General features: G+C 46.7%; 1 pseudogene; it reads right to left on the reverse strand.

Annotated features, from left to right (window-relative positions):
- Positions 1 to 15,973, reverse strand: part of LOC147415399 (coiled-coil domain-containing protein 13-like) — a 35,308-nt pseudogene that overhangs the window by 13,975 nt on the left and 5,360 nt on the right.

Here is a 15,973-nt window from a genome sequence, read left to right on the forward strand (position 1 = left end):
TTTGGAAATAAAGCCACTGTGAGTTTCACTAGAAAGGGGTTTTCCCTCGCAAGGAGGCTTCCCCTTCCCATCACCCCTGAAACCAAACTTCCACCCCTGAGCAAGCCACGATCGCTGACTCTCCTCCCTTTGCTACTGCCCAAGTAAAACAAGCCTGTACGTGGGCTCTCCAAAAGCTAAGCCTTTAAGCGGCACGCTGTTGATTTTCTCCCACTGAAAGGCTTCAGGCAGCATCAGTACAACGGCTGTTCTTGTGCCTGATACCTGACGAAAGGAAGGGGCAGTTTTCCCACGCATCCCATTATTATGTACTTCATCACTTCTCCCATCTCTCCCTGCAGGAGTATTCAGGAATATGTCCTTTAGAGCAAAAAGCAGGAGAAAACGTGGTGACTGGGGGTAAAAAGGGAAAAATGGGATTTATGGGGAAATAAAACTAGAAATCGATTAAAAAATTAAGACAGCAAGAAGACATTAGAGCCTTTGGCAGCAGGTAGGAAAGGACGGTGAAAGAAGCTGTTCACAGCACCAAGGCAGACACGGACAAGGTTTGCCAGCAGCTCGCGGAGCGTGGCGGGAAACCTCCCGTGTTTTCGAGGAAGTTGATGCACGTACCTTCCAGGCGTGAGGTTAGTACCGGGAAGGAAAGGCTGCGTGGCGGCGGACTCGACAAGCGTATGGCCCATCTTGGACACTGTGCTGGGAGGAAGAAAGCTTTGTGAAGCCCTGAGCTCTCCAGAGGGCAGTCGTCCAAGAACTCCGGACCTTTTCCAGTGTCTGTGTTTATTGCTGCCTTGTAGGGAAAAATCTCCCAGAGCCTCCTAAGTGGGTATCACTCCGGCTCTGCATACACAATAGCTCAGCTTGCTCCCCGACTCCAAAACACTGCTGCAAAAACACCTCGTGTCTCCGTTTTAGGCAAAAACTACCGCGCAGCGTTCGAGCTCTGCGCTTCTGGGGATACTTTGCTGGCCCTCCAGACCGGCCTGGAGGAGCTCCACGGCACAGAGTAGCCCCACAGCAGCTCGTGAGCAGGAATTTCTCTCGATCCCGCTTGGCTCCAGCTGAGCACGCGGCCACACAGGCGGCCACTGCTGCTCTGCTGCCTCAGACCCTGGCAGGGAGCACCCTCATCTTGCACCTTCCCCCACTAGGATGAGGGACAAGCACAGGTTACTGTGCATGTTTTACGTGCTTTCACAACCAACAGAACCCCTGCTCTGCAGCCACGTGCGCAGCTTTTCTTTCCAAATGCCCTTTAAAAGTACCTTTATACAGTTTTCTGAACCCTTCTGCTTTGTGGAGACGCTCAGGAAGAGCTGTCAGGCTTACTGCTGCAAGAGGAGGAGTGAACTGGTAACACGAGAGTATCACCTCCACTCTGGATGAGTTTTATGCATAATGACACGTGCGCTCGGGAGGTAAAATTCAAGTTTTCCAAACTTGAGCTCCGCTGCCTCAAGGCAAGTCCTCCACGTTTCCTTGCCTTTAGGCTGCAGCTAACAGAGGATAAAGCCTTCGTATTGTGGAAGAGGCAGAGCTGCCTTCCAGGCTAGGAGCGGTTAACCCCCAAAATCAAGGGAAGGCTGATAACGACAGGAGCGGCCCAGTCTAACAATGCAGACTTTTATTTCGACATCTCCGAGGGGCTTTTTTTTTTATAGCATTTTTCATGTCATCTTTCCTGATAGGAAAAGATGATTCACTAAAGTAAAATGAAACAGAGAGTTCATCAGCATATTAAAGTTAATGGAAGGAGTGAGCCCTGCTGACCAAGTCATTAACGGCTCTTGCAGTTCTCAGATTCCCTCGTTGCCCACCTGACAGGTCAGCTGGTTTCGTGACCGAGCGGTGCCGGCCACGTACACAAGCAGTCAGTTATGCATCGCACTTAGCGGTTTCTACAAAGCCATTACCCAACCTCGTTTTCCCACTTGCCTTCCTGCTTACCGTCAGCAGCCCTACGAAGTAAAAAAGTGGCTAAAATGCAGCTTTGCTCCGTGAGAGCACAACTTCTGCAGAGTTAGAGGTGGGAGAATAAAGCCAGTCAGAGGGGTATAGCAGTGGAGATGCAGGCACAAAGTCAGGATGCTCTAACTCTAACTCAAAAAGAGCGAGAAGAGCTTTTCTTAAATTTTGTAGTAAAGCTCTACTTAGACTCGGGGATACATCTGACGATTTACAAGCCAAATTCAGTGCCTAAAGTAATGTGGAATGTGAGTTAAAATTACAGAGAAGAAATCAGCTGCAATTTTACCTCGATGAAACATTCCCTCCTTCCTCAGAAGAGCAGTCTCAAATCTTTGCACCCGTGAACTCTTTAACAACAAACGCAGCATTTTAACAGGAAAGGATATAACTTACTGCAGTATTATGGTCCCTGTACCCAGCCAGAGCGAGCCAGAGTCACACCCGTGTAAACAAAAATCAGATTTAGCGCTGTATGGAGCTTAGTGTGATTCACAGGGTCCTCAGCGCGGCTTTAAAAAGGGCGTTTGTTAAGAACAAATGATGCGGTGGGTTTTCAACGTTTCTGCAAGGAAATCCTAGTCAAAGCACATTGATCGATTTAAATCACGTGCCAGTGATTTAGTGCTCACCTAAAATGGCGTTGTGTGTTAATTCACCACCCTGCTCTCAGAAGTCTGCTCATTAGAAGCCCCATTTCTCATAAGAGGGAAGAATCACAGGCACTTAAGCTAACCACACAGACATCCTCTGAGCTGCAGAAAGGGAATTAGCTGCGCTGCCATCATGCCAAATGCAGTAATGTCTGCAAGTCTGTGTATCTTTCTCTGTTCCAGGACGAAAGTCGACGAGATAACGTGATTAGAGATTCCCATATACTGTAAACAGGCTGCCACAGCTGTTGGCACACAGCACTTGTGGTTGGAGCCAACTGCCTGGGAAAACCACGCTTCTGAATAACTCCCAATCATTTTAAACATTGACATTGGGGGCTTCTTACCGAGCAGATCCAATCCTTCCAACCTGATTGCTGCCTGATGCCAGAGGCTTAAACAGAGTAAAACCTGGATCTTCCAAGGGTTCAGAAGGTGGTGGGTCAGCAGCTCCTGAACGGTCCCCTTGATGGGCAGATTCCTTCTGTTGATGTTGGAGCAGGTTATAAAACCAGTTACGCAGTTCAAAGGAAAATAGCTGCGTCCGTGCCTAATCAGCAGCTTAAGATCATTGCTACGAGCATGCCAGAAGGTTTGAGTTACAGGACTTCCTCAGAAACTTTTCTTTCGTTTCTATCCATTGCAGGATGGAAACAACAAAAGTCAGTAAAAAGTTGCAATTTCATATGAAATCCTAAGGGGGCACACAGTGTTGCTCGAGAACCCGCAGCACAGCACCACCGCTACTGGTGCCAGCATGGCTGGTTTGTGTCCCTAACCCAAGTTTTACCTTGGGTTCAACGCTCTAGCTCCCATTACCGAGGGACCTGACAGACTGAAAATCTCACCACGGCCCTCTGAGGGTGTTAGATCAATGGGAATAGATCTCAAAGGATTACAACGTGCGCTCCTCCAGCTCATTTCTTCTGGCTCTCTACCTGGAGTGCGAGTTGCCCAATCTCCTCTTCCAGCTCTTTAACCTTTGCCTCTCGTTCAGCCACCATCTGTCTGAGCTGCTCTAGAAGGCAGTTTTGCTTCTGAACCTCGCTGTTCAAGTGCTGCCCTAGCATCTGCTGGGACTCCTTGTTCTTCTCATCCTGCTGGTTCAGGTGCTCCTGCATTTGCTTCTGCTGGTTCTGATAACACAGAAACAAAGAGTGAGATACTGACTTTTGTACACAACGATCATTAAGACTCTTTGGGTGTTACACCCCCCAAGACAAACACCCGTTTAGGAATGCTGGGACAAGCCACTGCCCTGCCAAGCCCCTTCCTCAGCGTAAGCACGCTGATGTCACTAGTGCTGCTCCAAGAATCTGGTCCGTTACGTTTTAAGCACGAGATCACCTTGTCTTGCTCGTGGCGTCTGTGCCTTGAGAAGACTGCACAGCACATCTACGGGCAATGCCCAGACACACGTGGCTGGGTAAGGACCGTCCATCCCCACTGTGGGTCATATCAAGACTTTAGTGACTGGATGGTGCAAGTAGAAAAGACCTGAGCAATTGAGAGATTCAGCTTTCTGGCGGGTTTGCTACTCGGTGTGGCAGAAAAGAGAGCACGAAAGGCTGGCCTTTGACAAAGAAGGTGACTTTTTCATAAATTGGATACGAGTAAAGCTTTCAATGTGCTTTTTGTGAAATTAGAACACAGTCAGATTGTGCAGTAGTGGCAGTAAAAGATGAGGGATGTATGAGACAACAGCTATGAGGCTAGGCTGCTTTATCAACGGGCTTTGGAGTTTTTCTCACACTGACAAATCTAACACTTGTTGGACAGTTTGTTCCGTCAAGCCAACCAACTGCAAGCAAGGTGCTTCTTTGATGTAAGGGATAAAACAAGTTAACCCTTCCTTCCCAAGGAAACTCACATCTTTCTGTAACAATTTTAGTGAGAATGCTCAGGCTGTGCAAAAGTGACCACAGTTATTTGGCTCCCCTGCAATCTGCCTAATCTGCTGGTCCGTACCCGTATTCCCCACGGCTGCCTGGTGGGCAGAAAGGCAAATGCCAGCTTAGTCATAAGCATGTCTTCGCTAAAACCGAGGTACAGAAGCAAGGAAATGTGATTTGAAACTTGGGAGGGGCTGGATCAGGAAACACAGAACTAACCCTACTAGAAAGTGGCATGTTTTCCACTAATGGTTTTTTATTATTGTAATTGGGGAAGACTATTTAGAATCATGGCAGGACGAAAGGATGCCGCAAGACCATGAGAGCAGCCATTTATTTCAGCATAACTGCACCTCGAGTCTCTGCTAAAACTCTTGGTTTCGAAGAGGCCAAATCCCCTCAGCTACTGCGAATGGGTGGGCGCGTGGTTTAGTGCACGGGGTTCAGCTCGTGCGTTTTGGGCTGCGTCCCGCACCAAATGAGAGGGCAAGACGGCAGGCATTCTAAGGAAAAAAAATATCTCCCAATGAGCTGAAAGCAGGACAAAGTCCAGCTTCCTGAGTCAGGAATGAAGCCCTTCCTACTAGACAATCCTACTTCAATGCTGCTGCAAACCGTTTCCTCCGATACTTGCAGCTTAGAGCCACTTTGCTGCAACTGTGTCACGCCTGGTGCCGTCTCGCAGCCTTTACACAACCCGATGCAAAAGGGCTTCGGCTGACTAGGCAACCTCCGCTTGTCACAGTTTGATTCATCAGGCCCCTGTACACCTGAAGGTTGTCTGTGTCACCGTGTCATTAAACAACACCATGTTTCATCACCGATCTGCAGGGGCTGGGACCAACAGGAATAGCCAAGACTGTACCAGTAAGGCGTCTATGAGCTCATCGTCGTGTTTTCCTTTCTCCAGCAAGGTGACGATCTGTTCCTTCAGCGTCTTCACCTCGCTGCACAGCACTTTGTTCCTGGCTTTCGATGCCTCAAGTTTTCTTTTCACTTCCTCGTGACTTTTTTGGAGAGCATCGCGTTCCCCGCTGAGTTTCTGCAGTGATGCAAACACACCAAGGGAAATGACAGCGACAGCCTATCACCCAGCCCCAGGTGCTCTGGTGAGCTAAAGGAATCACCCAGCACCTGGGAGAACCTAAAAAAAAAATAGAACTGGCATACCCCATCATCCCGAAGCAAGTAGAAATTACAAGTGCTACTACTCGCTGCCTGCTTGCCAGCATCAAAAAAAGGTCTGTCTGCTCAGGAATACGAGTGGACTAGGTTGCTTCAGTAAATGCCAGGAAGCAAATAACAATTTTGTGTTAAAATCTCATTCTGTAGGCTCCTGCTTTTTCATTTGCCTCATCATTCTCCACGGGGAAGCTCTCTTCCAGCCAGATACAGGGGGGGGATGCCACACTGTCTCCCAGAAGCTGCCCTTGGCATATGCTGCCCCTTGTGCCATGCCTTCACCCAGATGAAGCCGGCCAGGGAGCACGCTAGAAGTGAAGTAGTAACGGAGAAGTGCGAGGGAAGTTACTGTGAACGAAGCCTGAAACACAAAGGCACAAGTGGAACCATGCAGGCTACAGCTATTGAGGAAAGCCTTCCCTGTGCTGCGTGCCTGTAGCCACAAATCTTCTCTTTCCTTCTCATGGCCAAGAGGGAAAGGTGGGCATCAGCCCATTGCTCATTTTGTTGCCCAGTTAAACTGTGGTGAGAAAAGCAGGAGCTAATCAAGCTCCGGGATGGTGCCAGGCAGCCTCTACGGAAGCGACTACAGTGAAGAAGCACAGGGAGATGCGCTTTGCTAACCTGGGTAGGTGCAGCTGACCCCAGCTACCCAGGTTTCTTGTGGACACAGGGCTACACATCCTTTCCACCTCGGGGTTTACCACGTGTGCCACTAGCTATAGCCTCCCTCAACCCCTCAACAACGGTTGCCCGTTTATTTTTGTGGCAACTCCATGTGACAGACAAACGGTGGGACCCATTTTCGGAATGCCTCTTAGAGGGCGTCTGGCGTCGCTCTCAACGTTATCCTCTTCAAATGTAGAAGGCCACAGCCACCCAGATACGTGCGGTGTGAGGGGGACGTTTGTACTTAACACCACATGAAGAACGGCCAAAGGGTGAGAGGGATGCTACAGCCTTCGGATGCAGCTGTAGCAGGGATTTTCTCTGCGTCCACCTTCAGTACAAAGCCAGTACCAGCTGCATTGCAACCCAGGGCCTCCCTCCCTCTTTCCAACATCACCCATCAGGCACAGTTGTCAGATGGCCACATTTCAGGCCAGGCAGACGTATCTGACACACCAATCATGAAGCAGAGGGGAGGACCAAACCTTGTACTGCAGAGGCAGGCCTGGCCACGTAAGAGTGCGGTACCGAAAACACACGGGGAAGCCCTTTGCTCAGTCTGTGAACTACGGCAGGACTTCCTCCAGCAGATCAAATGGGTTCCTGACATTGTCTCCTGGTAGGGTGTAACATACACCCTGAAGGTCAGGCAAGTTATTACACACTATATACCCACACAGCTCAAGGTTTTTTACCTCCAAGGTTTCTTTCTTTTCTTTTTCCAAGCTGCGAATCTTCAGCAAGTTCTTCTTTTGGGCTGACAACTTTCTCGGATCAGTCAGTGCCAGCAATTCCTCATCAATCTCACTCAGTGATGTTCTGGTCTTGTTTTGACCCAACTGATTCTCCAGCTCTCGAACCTAGGGGACAATAATGACGACTCATCCAGAGGCTTTACCAGGGGTACAGTGGTCCAGCATCAAAGAGGACATCACCAAAAGGAGCTCAGAGTGTAGCATCATATTACTTCTTGACCTTATTGTGGTTAACTAACATAAAGCAGTGTCTGCTCTTTCAAATTTAAATTTGTTAGCTGCTAACAAAAATGCAGATGTCTACAGCATCTGTGCAGGGAGGAGATGTGACACCAGACCTACAGGAGAGTCAGGACATGTGGGAGATCTGTGCCTTACTGGAGCCACGTGGGGAGGCCAGGCAGACACTCCAAAGCATCCTGAATGCCACTAAACACGTGTGGGCAACAGAATAATACCTTAGATCGCCTCTAAAAGGGCAGACACCCACTCACCCCTATACACTTAAGCACCTTGGTCTGTAGCAGAATCACCATCCAGGATGTCCACAATCCAAGGCACAGTTCATCAGCCTCAACACAGGTACCTAGCACTGGTCTAGATGTCTTGGGATACTGGAGACCCATATGATGCAGGATTTACAAGTCTCTGGAGAGATGACCAGAGGTCAGAGGGACACCCTATGGCATCTGGGCTGGCATTAGACACTTAGGTGCAGCCAAGTGAACTCAGCCCCTGCATCCCAGCTCTTCACCGCAGACTTCTTCTAGAGTCAGTAGAGGGAAACGGGCACTGCTACAGCACAGTTCCTCTGCCCTGTTCTGGAGGTGCCTCCCAAGAGGGGATGCACCTTTTGACTCAGTGGCTGTATTGACAAGATCCCCACTGACTACACAAGGGGCCTGAGGAGGCTGGCTCAGAGAGAAACTTCTGCAGTACCGTAGAGTACAGTACGTGCAGTCTTCAGATGAATCCCAGCCAGGGGGTCTCATGGAAGGAAGATGTAATCGGCTCAAGGGAAAATTCAGTCAATCAGTGCAAAAATCAAAAGTTTGTTGGCATATAATTAAACAGCGGAAAAATGGAAAAATACGTATCAAATTGCCTGAGAGAAGTTTGATTTAAGATGGAGACAGAACTGCCTCCCTGTCTCCAGCCGACATTTCGGCTAGACTGTGCCCTTCAGGAGATTCAAGAGTTAAAGATTTTACTCAAGTTCCTGGGGGAACAACTTGAAAAACTTATCTGGCCTCAATTCTTCCCATCTGACTTTAGGCACTGAACAAAGGTGTCCAAGTCAGAGCACAGACACTGGCAGGGCTCCTTCAACACTCAGTGGAGAGAGGCACCTTCAAACCATCCTGGGGTTTTAACTAGGCTGCCACAGCTCTCCAAGGTCCCTGAACTCTCTCCTTCAACAAAGATGTGAAAGATTCCCAGCTTAAACACTGAAACTTGCATGTTTGCAATAGACTAATTAAAATAGTTTGCAGGAACTCCGAAAGACACATCAACACATATTTAAAATTTAACACCCCACCTCCCCACACATATGTGCACACACAGACATAAACATACCAAAAAACTATATAAAAGTTACCATAAAGTGTTTTATTCTAACAGTTGCTTCCTTCAACAGAGAAAAGGCTGGCCATCTATTTGCAGTAAGCACTGCAAAGTACTGGGATATGCCTTATAAGCAGGTACAAATGTTAGGAATTAGGTAAAGAAGAACTAAGAGTATCTTTAACTCAAACTGAGGGAACACCTCGACGTAGAAAGAGCATCCCAGACCCAGCACCACGCAGGGTCTTAACTCACCTTGCTTTGGAGAACAAGAATTTGCTGGGCTCGTCCACGCCAGCTGCCAGAATTGGTCAAGAGACTTTGAATATTCACATCGTCACCAACTTCATTTGCTAAAAGCTACGAAAAAGGGATGAACACCAACAATAAGGCTAGGCTCAAATACACGGGTTGGGGAGAGGGGAGGGAAAGCTACTCTTCCCAGCGGCAAACACAAAACACTGTATCTATAAGCAGGGGCCATTCTTTATCGCCTGTATCTGACCCCCTGTACCCCACGTGATGGAAGCTCTTTCAGATCGTTGCCACGGTACAGGGTGTTGATGCTTAGGAGGGGTTGGGCTAACGTGAATTATTTCACTTTGTGAGGTGGGTCATTCGGTATTTCGACGTTTGAGTAATATCCTTTGAGTTTTGAAAAACGTGAATCGGTGGTTTGCTGCCTGCCGACGGGGAGGGTCAAATCGTACCATCCAGCTGGGCGTCAAACTGCGCTAGTGTTGTAAAAACGAGGATTTCAAGTTTGTCACCGAGGTTGACTAAGCGTTACTAACAGGTTTCCATATTATTTTTGATATCATGAACACTTAACCAGAACGAAACAGGAACAGAGTAGAGGTATTTTCTTAATACACACCCTTGCCACCAGGAATTGAGCCAATCTCTCTTGCACAGTTCTGACACAGCCACATTAACGAGAGCTAAAGTTAGTATGAAGAGCATTTAAATTTTTTATAAAAAGGTCAGCAGAGTTCTATTTTTAGGACCATATCCTCTACTCTGATCCGCATTGCAGGTCTCTTCTGCAAAGTAATGAAACCCAAGGAAACAGAGCACATAGTAACACGTTAAAATCCATCACAAATCAAAGAGGAAAAGGTTACGCCGGATGTCACTCCAACAAACTGTTGTTTAAACATGTGCTGTAGTTCAAGTGTGGCCTTTAATCCCGTTGACTTCCACGGGACCGAAGCCTACACTGAAAGTCAATACACAATCAAGCGTTTCGGAAAGGAGGAATGGGCCTGAACGTATGCTGCAAGTCAGTCACAAACCTATTTGGCTGAACTGGGACTTATAAACCTTCAAGAATCTGAGCCCATCGTGGCAAAAGAAATACTGGACGCAGGCATCCAGCTATGGTGGCAGAGCATGAAGGCTGTGTGTCCACGTGCACGCCTTCCCAACGCAACCACTACACCCCTGGATTTTCTTACCTCCTTACACTTCACTGAAATACTTCATGGAGGTTAATCAAAGCTCAACAGAAAAGCAGCTTCCTGATTTCCCAAGAATATACCTCTCGCACGGGATCCCAGCCACAGACTCTGTCCTGCAACAGTACCTTTTGGGTCATCTTCAGCTCCTGCTTTGCAGACTGGAGTTGGTTACGATACTCCATCACTTTGAAGTTGGCTGTGGTTAATTTTTCTTGCAATGCTTTCACCTCTGGACTTTCAGCCTTTGAAGAGAAGAATGTACTTGGGGAGAACGGAATCCTCAGGGAAAAACTGAAGTGATTAAGATCCACAGACCCATCAGGATCGCAGAATCTTTTTTCCCCAGACCCATGCAAATGCCTTCCCTCGTTTTTGGGGTCACAGAGAAGGTACAAACAGAGCAAATTGGTTATAAAACTAGTGACACGGGTACATCCTTGTCATGAGGAAAGGACTGTGCAATGGGAGAGAACTAAATTTTCCCTTTTCAATTACAATTCGTACCAAGTTTCCTTCTATCATCTGCAGAATTGATTTCTTGATTCCTGCATCACCACCACCAAGAGAATGTATTTTTTCTATGGCTGTCTGTAGCTGGAAAAAAAAAAAAACACAACATTGTTATTATAGAATGAACACAGTGAAGAGCACATCTCCATGGAATAGTAATTAGTAAAAAAGTACAACAGCGGTTTTGATGATCCTGGATGTTTACTTACTCTAGAAAAAAAAAAAAGTACTTCATTTTCCCCTTGATTTTTTAAACACAATCAGTAGGAAAGCATATAATTTTTTTCCTGAAACGCTTCCCAAAGAAGCACATGTTATTTTACTGTGGAATAACTTCAGTGAAAACGTCTCTGGATCCGCTGAGATGGGATCTGTTATCAAGTGTGGAGACTTCTGGGGGATTTTATCACCATAGGTTCATAAAGTAAGTGTTTATATACCTAAATGCAAATCCAGTACCGTACAGATCAGGATGCTGTCTCTAGATTCTGGATGCCAGTTTACCCATTTTGAAAGAAAATCACAGGATATTTCATAAAAAGCACCTAGTTCTACTCACCAGAGGAATGTAAAAGGAGAAACGACTACCTAAAGCCCTATAGCTGAGATTCAGTAACGATGCTAAAGCTATTTTCTTTAGCTGGTGGCTCTAAAGTAGCATTTCTCAAGCCGTGAAGGGTATCTCTCCTGTTGGTTGCCACAGCAAAGGCAGGCAGTCATATAGTCCCTCCTGGTCTGAATCATGCCCAATGTTGAGGTTGCAAAGACTTCTTACTGGAGGGGAGGGCAGGGAATTTGGAGCTGGAAAGGCCAGGAAGTGTTGCTTTAAAGGGCTGAGACTTCATTCTTTGAGGTGGGCGGGAAATCTTGACTATTTGCCCCAATTAAAGAAGGCTGTAAGGAGCAGCTTCTTCATTAAAGTGATACCAGGGGAAACCCGGCGTGTAACTCGGAGCCAGCTGCAACTTCACCCCTTCTTTGCAAGTCAGTCAATGGTTGGGCCACCCTTTCTATCCAGCTCATCAAGTCTTTCAGTCAATGGACTGAGAACGAGACATTTCAGCTAGTGGTGGCAGCTGCTAGGTCAAATCCTAAGGAAGCTTTCTGCAAACATCCATTTGCAGCCTTTGTTTACATCTACCACCCTTTGCCAAGCGATTGCTCAACGGCCACACCTTCCATTTTGTTTGTGGGAATGTAGTCATGTTAAAACACTTACGATTTACATATTGTTCGGTCCTCATACGAGCAAAGAGCTAACAATTATGTAAAAGGACAGTGTTTTCCACTGGGGAAAGCGCATCTTGTGAGGCATTTGGAAGGTACCATCACCACAATTCATTTTGCAGAGCTTAAGGCATCAAGAAGTAGGCAGAGGGGATGAGATTCGACTCACAAATTAACACGGTCCTTGCTCTCGGCGTGGGTGTCTCTATAAAGAATGGAGTCTCGTCAATACGACCAGGGAAGTCTAATCTTTAGCTCACTCTACAGCAGACACCTACACTCCATCGAGTGGAGGGACTGACTGCACACTCGGTCTTGTTGCCCACCCCCAGCTGTCTAGTCCCCTCGGAGGCATCCGAGGGTACCCCGGAGGCCTTCGGCTGCTCGCCAGCACTGCCTGTCCTGTCACGTCTAACAGCCCTGCAGGGATGTCTGAGAGGTCAAGTGACATCACAGACTGGACTTCTACGCTCATGTGTGGGCAACTGAATTGCACTTTAGCTGTCTTGGCTCTTCCTACAACCAATGGAAAAAGACGAGTGTGTCTAGACAGTGATCTTCTCTCTCATCCCTCAACATTTTTCATGGATACCTCCCACTGTCCACATCGCTTTCTTTTTACCCATCTTTTACATCTTCATATAGTTCTACTGAACAAGTAGAACCCACAAACTCAGCCAGTGACCATTAGCTTAGAGAAGAGCCACCCCAAATGAGGTTAGGAGAAAATACAGCCCATTGACCAGGTTTCAGCGGGTTCACGTTGCGGTTCATCTTTACCTCAGACGAGACAGGTTGCTGTGTTTGGGTTTGATTCTGATGGCGCTGGTGTCTAAGAACAGATTAGCTCATATCTAAAGTGTCCATCACTGCTCTGACCAGCAATTATTGCTTCTTGAAAATTTCTGTTTGCGTTGAGTTTGATTTCCTTTCCGGAAATGTCTGTGGTCCCTTCTTTTGGGTCAAGATCTGACGATATTTTAAGTTTGTGTTTGAATAACGGCCATTACAATGCTACAGTAGGGGATTATAACCAAGTGGATTTTACTTGAAATTATTCACGGCTTGCTCCCCTACTTGTGTGATTTTGTAGATCCCCAGCTACACGGGATATTTCTTAGCCAGCCTGCCAACTGTTTGACAAGACCCCTCTGACCAGAACGCTCTGGATTTCTGCAGGAGTCCTCAAAAATTTAATCTACCATTTCTTGATCTTTCAGGTAACTAGAGCACAATTCAGATAGAGGCACAATTCCTGATCAGAAGTGATTATGAAAGATGCAGTCAAAATGCATCTGTCAGCATGACAAATGTTATTGATCCATTGACATGCTGTCTCTGTTCTGGAAGTACTTACGCCAGAAAACAGCTTTCATTATGTGGATTAATAAAGTTTCGAAGAATAGAGTACCAATTCATGACTGGTATTAACAAAGTGGGAATGTAAGACATAATAATATGAAATTTGTACCTTCTCTCAAAAAAAAACCACCAGAAAAATATCATTGCCATACTGTTAGAAAAGCCCTTGTGCTTCAAATCCAAGTGAACACCCTTTCCCAGCTGCTCCTTTCTGCAAAGGTGAAAACAGCTGAGGGCACACATCCCTCCTATCATGGACCGACATTACCAGAACTCAAAGCAAACACAGATTTAAGAGCAAATTCAAAATGGGAACATGAATCAAATCCAGTTTCTACAGCTCCTCTATCCCAAAGGCTGGATTTCTCTGGTTTAGCATGCAAAAGAGAACAAGAAAAAATGCCTCACTTCTCTCTCCAGCTCTTTGACTTTGTTATTCAGTTGCTTCACTTTGGCTTTTTCACTCTCAGCCTCGGCAGTTATCTCACGATTCTTTTTGGCCAATTCAACTATTTTAGTAGCTGCGACATCTCCAGCTAAACCAGCCGCCCCTGAAAAGTATACATAAAAGCAAAGGACATGTCTTAGAGGCAAGATTCAGCACAGATGACGCTTTTCTTCTCTGTCCAGTGCACAATGTTCTTTTATTGTCTAATCCATTTCTCTCAGAGCTGTGCCAGGCACTTAAATGAACAAGTGAGGGAAAAGAGGCGTCAGCGGCTCCAGCTGGATCGCCTGCTCCTTTCAGCCAGCATCACACTGTGGCTAGCAAAGCCACGTTTCACACTTCAGCAACAGCCACACATCAAAAGGCCACAACAGCGGGGGTAGCAACATTACCACAGAGAAAGGGTAGAGGTGTTTTTCTGCTCGCCGCTGTGAAGGACAGTTACGAACAGGTTTTTGAGGCATATTACAGAAAAAGACAACGCTCTGTTTCGCACTGGTTGTTTACTACTGGAGGAGCTGCTGAAACAGAGGTGCGAACTTTTCTAGACATCTGTCCTAAAAGGTCAGGCACACTGTGACAGTTGGGCCCTGGATAAGGTCCAGGAAATGTCATTGTGCCTATTTATATGTCCCTTGAGATTATACATGGAGCCTTTACTGTATTACACGTTTAATTGCTCTTTTAAACTGGTACTTCATTCACCTCCTCAGCAGAGAGGGTTTGGTTAGTGTCACGGATAAAGCAATCCCCAGGACTGGCTCGTGTGTCACTCGTGTTCTTGTGAACATCACAAAGGTCAAGAAAAGTTCTTGCACTAGTGCAAAACTAATATGATTGCACACCATGTACATGGAAACCTCTAGCTCAGCAACGAGCACGACCCTGCAACAACAAATCCTTGGTGGGATAAATGAAGATGGAACTGGGCTCTCGTCATTCTTCTTAACTCTTCCATCCTCTTTCAGCGCTCTGAAGTAATGACTTTTCTACTGACATCCATGAAGATTATATTGAAGAACCAGGGTGAGATGCAAGGATGACAGATTACTCTGAAGTGAATTCTGAGTCCCACAAAACCCCTACAGACATTAAAGGGGCAATGCAGAATATAGCTGAGAACAGAATATGACTCTATATCACTATTTAAAACCCTGTGGAGAGCATAAATTTATTATTTTTAAAAGCATTTCCACTGTTCTCACTCCTTTATGTGATTTGTGTTTCTCTTCTCATCTAAAAGCTACTTTCTCCCTAGTTTTCATGACAAATAATGCCTGCTAAGGATCACAGTAAGTACTAAACTCACCAAAAGCCAGGCTGTTGCTTCCACGTGATGGTCTTCGAACACACTGTACACATTTAACCAAAGCTTTTAATTCCCAAACAATGTGGGCGAATCTCTTGCCACGATGTAGACAGGGAAGACAGAGGCATGAGGCAAACTGCTGCAAGCTGGCATACGAGTCAGCCAGAGAAGCTGCAACAGCACCCCTGGCTCCAGACCTGACCCAGTCATAGCTCATCGTGTCTCCTACATACAGCTAGAGAGAGATTCTACGAATTAAGGCGTAATTTAAGTGTTACTTATTTCTGCTTATTGCTGGTTTCCCCCTTCTCTATTAGCCCGGTCACCACCGCTGCCCTGAACAACAGTGGCACCCAGTGGAGGAGGTGCAACCTGCACAGTTCAGCTTCCCGAGGACACCCAAGCCACTTTAGAAGCTGGACTTTGCATTCCCCCAGCACCCTGCTCAGACAAACGAAAGGAGCCTCCACAAGGAATTTAACACCACGTAGCACAGAAAGCTGCAACACTGTTCTTGGACATTAACAGAGAGTTTTCCAAGCCACGATTTCTACGAATCATCGGGTTTTGTGCCGATAATAGCAAGCTTGCAGAAGATCTGTAAGGAACAGAGGGCACTGCGCCCCCCAGAAGAGCGTTATACTTCTTTTCAGGGACACATAATTATCAATAACACCTTAGGTCTGACCTGCCTGACTACCAGAAGTCATTTGGTCCTTTCCACAGCTCCCTGAGATGGGGAATAGCAGTATTCAGATTTTGCAGCTCATGGCACTGAAGGGGAGAGCAAGTGTACGTGCCATTCCATGCGTGAGTGCTGACCTGTCAAACCACCGTGAGGAACCTCCCTCTGCAAATAAAGCAATGAGACTCCTTACACGGGAGAGACAGGGATGTTCAGCAAACTCTGCAAATGCAAACCAGTGTCAGACCCTTGCAAGTTGAGGGAGCAACTCTGAGCGTTGACTAAAT

This window comes from Leptosomus discolor, chromosome 6 (genome assembly GCF_034619465.1).
Source record: "Leptosomus discolor isolate bLepDis1 chromosome 6, bLepDis1.hap2, whole genome shotgun sequence".
Classification (NCBI taxonomy): domain Eukaryota; kingdom Metazoa; phylum Chordata; class Aves; order Leptosomiformes; family Leptosomidae; genus Leptosomus; species Leptosomus discolor.